The sequence below is a fragment of the Etheostoma cragini genome, chromosome 18 (genome assembly GCF_013103735.1).
Source record: "Etheostoma cragini isolate CJK2018 chromosome 18, CSU_Ecrag_1.0, whole genome shotgun sequence".
Classification (NCBI taxonomy): Eukaryota; Metazoa; Chordata; class Actinopteri; order Perciformes; family Percidae; genus Etheostoma; species Etheostoma cragini.
The window spans coordinates 18,416,688-18,425,047 of record NC_048424.1 but is presented as its reverse complement, the minus strand read 5'-3'; positions in this window follow the sequence as shown (position 1 = coordinate 18,425,047).

Sequence of the window (8,360 nt, the reverse complement as noted above, 5' to 3'; positions counted from 1 at the left end):
CCCCCCCCCCCCACACACACACACACACACACACACACACACACACACTGCTCCCTTATCTCAATGCTCTTATGAGAGCTCACGCCAAATGGAACAAATAATGACATGGAACCACAACACAGCTTGAAAGTAAGAAAAAGCTTAAGCTTAAAGTGTACTTCAGCACCTATTGTGTATTTATTTTAATGGTGCATCGTATTCTCATTTGCATTGTTTTCTTAGATTTTGTAATTTTTCATTGTGGTCATTTGATCTTGATTTTTATCTTGTATTGTGTGTTAAGCCAAAGCCAAAGTGTGTAAGATTTTCTTTTTTCCAGTGATTGGCACCTCAAGACAACCTTGGTGTGTGTCGATTATCTAAATTATACCACGACACAGCTCATCGGGGTTAAAAACACAAGATTGGTCCCATTGTTGGTTCCACATTTACTGAACAGTTACACAGTATTTACAATTACTGCTAAAACAATTTACTAATGACTTAATGGTCAGAAATTAAATCACCATTCATTTTATTTATTAAGGAAACTTGTGGGTGGGGTTAAAAGATGTACCTTTAATTGACAAGAACCAGACACAAACCACGGTTCCCTGGCTATAATTTAGGGCTGGCTGATGAAAAAAAATCAGACATCACAATATTCTTGACCAAATACCTCTAGCAATATTGCGGCAATATTCTAGGGTTGACAGTTGGGGCTTTAACAAAATATCTTCACACTTAGAGTTCAGATAAATAATCATCAGCAATGTGGACATAATGTCTATATGAGGCAAATGTAAATAATAGAACAGCAACAACACTCTAAGTTCAGAAACAGCTTTACTGTAATATAGCCTGTAAAACCAGGAAAAGACTTATGCAACATTGTTGTGGTTGAACTGCCGCTATGACCGGGGCATCCCATACAGACGCTAAAGGGTGTCTTGTGCGTTGGTATCTGAGGGTCCACTAAGGGTCCACTAATTAGCGTTGGTATTTGACGAGTTGGGAGTGAGTTTTAATTTTGGAACATGTGATAGGTGTTTAGCATTATTGTTTTCCAATTCTTCGCCATTAATGATCTAGCCCGTTCAACCTTTCTGGCTGGTAAACACTAGGGGAACGAGACATTGATCTGGATCGATGTATTGATTCAAAGATCCACAATCCAATATTATCGATGCAAAGTGAAAATATTGACACTTATCGTTTGTAAGATGCCCCTTCATTTTAGATAACCCACTTTACATTGATTTTTTTTTTTAATTGAAAAGGAAAATATGTTATTTAAATGTCTGGAAGATCTCTGTAATAAAACATTTCAGGGGCCTTTTTTGAGTTGGTATAAATATGTGTCATGTCGATTGCAGGCCCCTGAACTGAATCAAAATCTTATTGTGACAGACTTTAAAAAATCTGTTAATATTGTATCGTGATAAAAACATTTGATTTACACCCCTTGTAAATACTTCTTTTGAACGCCATGTTCCCAAGTTACATGCTTACACTTAAAATATATCGTCCCCAAGCAGAGCTAACTCTAATGACATCACCAGGGTAATGCCTTACAGCAACTATGCCCTTGCGATGAATGGGATTGTCTTGATTGTCTTGATTTTGGTATCGGGTCACGGAGACAGCAGCTCCCGCAGGGAACCCCAAACTTCCCTTCCCCGAGATATAATCCCTCCACCTAGTCCGGGTATTCCCGGGGCCTCCTCCCAGCTGCACGTGCCTGGAACACCCAGGCGTCCTGGAGGCATCCTTACCAGATGCCCGAACCACTTCAACTGGCTTCTTTCGGCGTGAAGGAGCAGCGGCTCTACTCCGAGCTCCTCTCAGATGACTAAGCTTCTGACCCTATCTCTAAGGGAGATGCTAGCCACCTTCCCGAGGAAACCCATTTCGGGCGCTCGTACCCTGTATCTCGTTCTGTCGGTCATGACCCAGCCTTCATGATCATAGGTTAGGGTAGGAACGAACACTGACCGGTAGATCAACAGCTTTGCGTTCTGGCTCAGCTCCCTCTTCGTCACTTTTCGTTTACTTATTTGATTAGATTTAAATAATGTTTCATTTCACTCTATCGTGACATTTGCCTTTCTCCTTGTTCAAAAGTCCTTGACTTAAGAGAGACATTTTCAAAAAAGGTATTTCGGCCTTTGCAGTCTCTTAACTCAACGTCGACAAATCGGAGTTGATGCTGTGAAAGTCGTCCGTAAATGAGGGCGCTGACCTGTTCCACTTGAAAGCGCGAGTGCCGTGACTTTCTTCGCTACTGCAAAAGTAATAGAACACTTAGTCTACAGGTAATTGTAGGCCGGAAACATGGATGAACTTTTGCAAGATGTCAGGGATTGGTTGGTTAGAGACGTCACCAGGGCCACTTTCTTTGCCTACAGACACGCACGGACACCTTAACCACTTACACACACATTCAAACACACATCCTACATACCCCTGGGTGTTTGAACAGGGAGCATTAGCCTTGGCAAACAGGAGTGTGCATTCATCAAGCTGCAGTCCTGTTTCATTTCCCCCTTCGGGGTTTGATCCTCAGCACAGGTCAGCAGGAGTGATAGCTTTTCACCTGAGCTCCTGCATGTTTAATCCCCTTGCTTTCCACCCCTCCATCTTTTCTTGCACCCCTCCATCTTTCACCACCTTCACGCATTGTTCGAATTTCCTCCTACTCTCCAAATCTCATCTTTCTTGACTCTTCTTACCCTCACTCTATCGATTCATCCCTCTCAACCCACTCCCCCGGTCCCTCCCTCTTCTTCCACCATCAATTCATCCACCTCCTCACTCTTCATCCTCTCTCAAAAAGACAAACTCTCCACAGGTCCCCCTCGCTCGCCTCCTCCCTCTCCCTGTAGACGGTGTGTTTGCTCAGGGATTAGGCCAGGCTTTGTAATGTTGAGGAAGGAAGGAACTAATCAGACTCTTATTTGTCGTTGCATTCAATGTCTTATGGTAAGAAGGAGAACTTGACCCGCAGGGGGCACACGCACACACACACCCACACATATGGCAAGCAGGGTGAAAGCCGAGAGCCGGCCAGAGTAAAACACACACATACACTCACGCGCATATGTGCACGCACACTAGTCAGACGCAACCCGACACTCTGCCTGCCTTGGTCTGGGAGTGAGCGTGGGCGTGCATTCGCCCCTGGACTGCTCTGTTCTTTGCTATTTGTGTGTGTGTGTGCACTCTGTCGCTGTTTTTTTGTTCCCAGCAAAGGCCTGAGAAGTTTTCCGATCAGCTGGCTGATGTATGGGATATGGGTCTGTGTTTTTCCTCATCAGCGGCGGCTCTGATTTGACAAATTCTATTTTCCCTGCTGTCGGCAGGCACACGAGGTTGCGGCGGCGACGGGAAGCAGCTGCACAGGCCAGTTGCTCGTGCAACGCTATCTGTCTGTGAGCGCGGGCTTGTCCAACCTAGTTGTAGTGTTTCCAGACATTTGCACAGTGACGGACGTGTACGTGCATACAAACTCGCAGTCACATACACATACGGGACACTCGCCAGCCTCATCCAATTGCCAGGCTGATTAGTCATTGCTCACTTCTCCTTCTTCTCCACTTGTCTGCTCCATAATTCATGGATCAAACAGATGGGCTTGGTTGAGATCAAATTTTCTCTCAAGCTCTTCATGTAAGACACACTGGATCTTTTTTCAGGTAACTCGGGTATTGAGCATCAAACCGGTCAACAGGTGTCTTGACCTCCAATTTTTTCTTTTTTCTCCACACATGCCCTTGTGGTGCATTTGAGAGAGTATGTTAAGAGCAGATGCCCCTGTCGTTGTTAACATGAACAGGCTATGATGACAGGGAAATAATAAATTGTACTTCCATTAATTCAGTTTCTACAAAATGTTTACAAGCTGCACTGTGTCTCTGAGGAGTCCCACGCTACTCTCTTATTAACTTTCTGTGTCTCTTTTCTCCTCTCTCTCTTATTGTGCCTAATTACAGGGTAGGTTGGATATGTTGTGTGTTTGTTTGATCCACATAATTTACAAAAAGACTACACTATCAATTAACTACCTACATAGAATGGGACATCATCTCCCATAAAACTCCAGCAGTGTAGCATCCCACTTCTGAGAGACTATTGAAAAAAAACACTTCTTGAGAGGCTGAACACATTAGTCATTTGTTCTCTTCCTTGCTGTCGATCATCTTTTGACCCTTCAGATTTGTCTCACAACCCCTGGTGGAGTTCCAGACAATCAGGTTTGGAACCACTCCCATAGAGCCAACTTTTAAACCTACAGGGGTTGGTGTTAAAACCTCCTCTGCCCACACCTATCCTACTTCTCAACTCCTCTCTATTTTTCTTCTGTTATATCTTGTGGGTGCAAGTGAGTGCAGGCCCATGAATTTCTTTGAGGACTGACAGCCCATTATCCCCATTTGTAAGATTCATTGCGCAGAGAAAATTGGCCCTATCTTGCACCCGGCACAGCGCACCGCCCCACCCAAGTGTCTTTGCTAGTTTAAGAGGGACGCAGTTGTCAATCTCCCATCCAGCGCCCATGTTGTTTAAATATAAAATGCACTTGCGCCCATTTTATGCGTGCTGGTCTTACAGGTAGGTGTGTTCAGGTGCCTTCTGGGTGTATTGCTATCTTGAGGCAGAGGGAAGTGATCGCGCCATGGACCAACAAAACTTGGCCTAAAGTCAGTAACGCAGCAATTCATTGCTATTTAACAGTGAGAATTTGTTCCCAAACCTGGATAAATAAAGGTTAAAAAATAACAATAATAAAAAAGATAGCCACAATAAAGTTCCTTATCAAAGATTTCTTTTAGCTTTGACTAAAGATTAAGTTCATTTAATATAAAAAAATTACTTTTGATACTTAAGTACGTTCAATAACAGACACTGATAATATATTTAAAAACGTGAACTTTGACCCAAGTATTGCTTTGAAGTACTTTATACAAGACTGGGTATGAGCAGGTAACAATAATGTTACTTTTAATATACGGTATATCATATTTTATTTCTGTAGTTGGGGATTTTGCATGACTAGTAGGAAGACTATAGGTACTGTGCACAAGCATAATAATTCAAGGTAGATTATGAAAAGTAGTTCAGGAAATGATTACTTGGTCAAACACAAAGCTCCCATTTCATGCTTCCAACCCCGCACTGTTGAGCTCAGTCTGCAGAGAGCGTACACCTCCCAGCAGCTGGCTCTTTTCTCTCATGCACATTCGCCATTTCTCCTGTAGAATTTTTATATATTTTTTTTCTCATGGATGGAGTAATGTTGAGTTGGCCCACGGCGCTCCTAATGAGAGCAAAACTCCCTGGGCTGCTGCCGCTCAAACGGACCCAGAGGAGCAGCGGGCAGCTCACACATAATGATACAAATACACACAATACTCTACACCAGGGGTCTTCAACGTGTTTTAAAGAGGAACTATGCAGGTTTTTTTAGCTTTTTGAAAAACTTCCGAGTGATTGGATTCGCTATATGACTTTTTTTTTTGATGGAAGCCAACATTAAATAGCACAAAGCAAAAGCAGACTTCGAATAGGATATCCAGTTTGTTATTAGTCACAGAAACTCTACTAAAGGCATTACCAACCAGCATTTCTCCAAGGCTGTAATCTCAAAATATTGGTCTAAAATAGTGTTAATAAACATTTGCAGCAAAGATTACTGCAAATGCCTCACAACACAGTTCAATCTAAAAACATCTAAAAGGATGACAGTATTGAGGTGTTACCCTAGCTGAGCAGAAAATTCACCCTTGCAACTTTCGGCCTGACTCAGCGTCAGGAAGTATCGCGTGATATCAGGTCTCGCAATGTAACGAATTGCTTCACGGCACTGCACACATACGCCCGTTCATGAACCGACTAACACGGTAACAATGGAGCATTTCACAATATGGTCATGGCTGAGTTGGCAAAAAAGAAACAAAAAGCTAGGAAAGCATTGTTGGAGGAACACAGAAAGAGGAAAAGGCGGACTGACCGAGCGATGAGTCCCACACAAGAAACATAGGAGCTCCCAAATATCTATCTACCCAAGCTGAAGGGTGGGGGCCTCTATAATATAATAATAATAATAATAAACTGGGCCTACAATAACCTGTAGGGCAGCCTAAAGCCTTTACACATACCATTGTGTGGGCCCCCAATAATACTACACTACTACTTATTTATTCATATATCATTATTTATGTCGAACATATGTGGAAGGTACACTTGAAACCTTTTGTTTTCAACTTGGACCCTATTTTCCTACGTTTTTGTGTCTAAGGGACTTATGGGAACAACAATCTTTGATATATTATATTGTACATACAATTGTCCTATTAACTTATATTGTAGCTGCAGCGATCATGCTTAATACTGGACCGATGTCTAAAATGGATGTTCCCATCAGTCACATTGACACAAAAACATAGGAAAATAGAGTCCAGTTTGAAGAAAACAAATGTGACCGGACTGTGTCAGTTGATCCTGGCATCAGGCACACACTGAATGAACATGGTCACTCTAACTGAACGAACAAAGGACATAATGTACAAACAGGCTTTATTAAATGAAATACATAATATATGATGTATTGGTTGTTGTGTGTTTGCTCTGCCCGGCCCTGCCATGATAACGCATTTGGCTAGTAACTCAAATTAAAACAAATATATCTTGATTTTAAAATATCTGTGACAGAATGATTTTTGTAAAAGCCAACTTCCCAAAAATCATACGTTAGGTACACACAAATAGGGGCATGTACACACACACTCTCACTGGGAAAGCGGGCCAATAGTGCGCCAGAGTGAGAGCACAGCTTGGGTTTGCCCATGGAAAGAGTGGCATTGTTCCATTGGTGCTCATGTAACGGAGAGACAGCACGGGGATGTGGCCGAGTGACTGCAGGGACCAGATGGAGGGCTGGATACAAAAAGGCGAAAACTGACAAAATGATCCTCACGTGGGAAACAAATCTGTGTAACCACGGGAAGTTGAGTGTTGTCATAGCGTGTATTTCCAAATCCCACACATAGGGTTATATGATATGAAGTGCATTGCGCCTATTATAATCAGAGGAATAAACCGCTAATAAAAGGAGGAGCTATTGGGCTGGGCTGCCCTGTCACTGAGCCGTTTCCCGTCAGCAGTAGACGAGCCTTCATGGAAAATGTCAACTTTTTCTTGCCAGACTAGACTTGCCAGCCTTTTGGAGGTCGACTCAGTTGGCTTTAAAAGCAATATTTCAAACACAACTCCTCTATGCCAGATATCTCACAAACATATTTGTCATGGGTTTGATCATTAGAGGAGAGCGGGGCGCCTGTGTGGACATGCGGCTACCAAAAATGCTATATGATCTGACATTTGGCAATAGTGAGCCAGCGAAGGCATGTTGTGACTCTGAGTTCCTATTCCTGACAGCTTGTTCTCCTTGATTAATGACCCTGAGGTGAAACAGAGTTTCCCCGTCCACCTCAGAGTGAACAAACTAATGAACCAGATGCATTATTTATTATTGGAACGGCAAAGCCCAGAACAAAAGCTGAGGTTGAGGCAAAAAACACTGAAACATTCCAATATCAGAGAGACAGAATGCTTTTTCTTCATGCGCTCATTATTTTGCTCGTCAACCTGCTGAAGCCAATGCCAGATATAATTTCAGTGGGCTAAAAGATTGTTGCAGTGTACTTGGTTATGTGAGTAGATTGGGTCGGCAGTTCCTGTGCTCTAATTTAGGAATCAAAGTGATTGTTGCTTATCATGTTCAGCAGTGGGCTGGCATGCTAGCTGTGAGAGCCAATGGAAAAGATTAGATTTTAATTGTCAGACATTACAAGTGTGATGGCAACCAGAGAGACAGGGAGAGACTCTGCTATGACTTGTAATAATCTTCCGTGGTGTTGACACAGAGTTTCAAGTTAAAATAAAACCAACAAGCACTGGGGATGGAGTCATTCCTTCCCTAGTTGCGTTAATGAGAGAGGACTTATTCCTGTAATATTACCCTACTCCTGCCAAGACATTCACCAAGCTTTGGCACACAATATTTCAACCTTTCTATCATCCGTGGGCAAGTTAAGATTTTGAGGCTTTTCTGGGAAATATGTGCTCCAATATCTTGCTGCTACACTACATATTTTTAAAATTTAGTTGAGACTAAAATTGGTCATAAAATGGTAACGCCAAAAGAGCATGTTAAACTTAAACTAACTGCACTCTGGTTTGGTAATCTGTGGGCTGTAGAAGCCATTCCCGTATTCACACGGAGAAACAGCCCACCAGATATCTCAACACGTTCTCATTCCCGGTGCGTCAAAAACTGCCGCTTGGTCAGTGGCCCTATGCTTCAAGAAGTGACGCTCTAG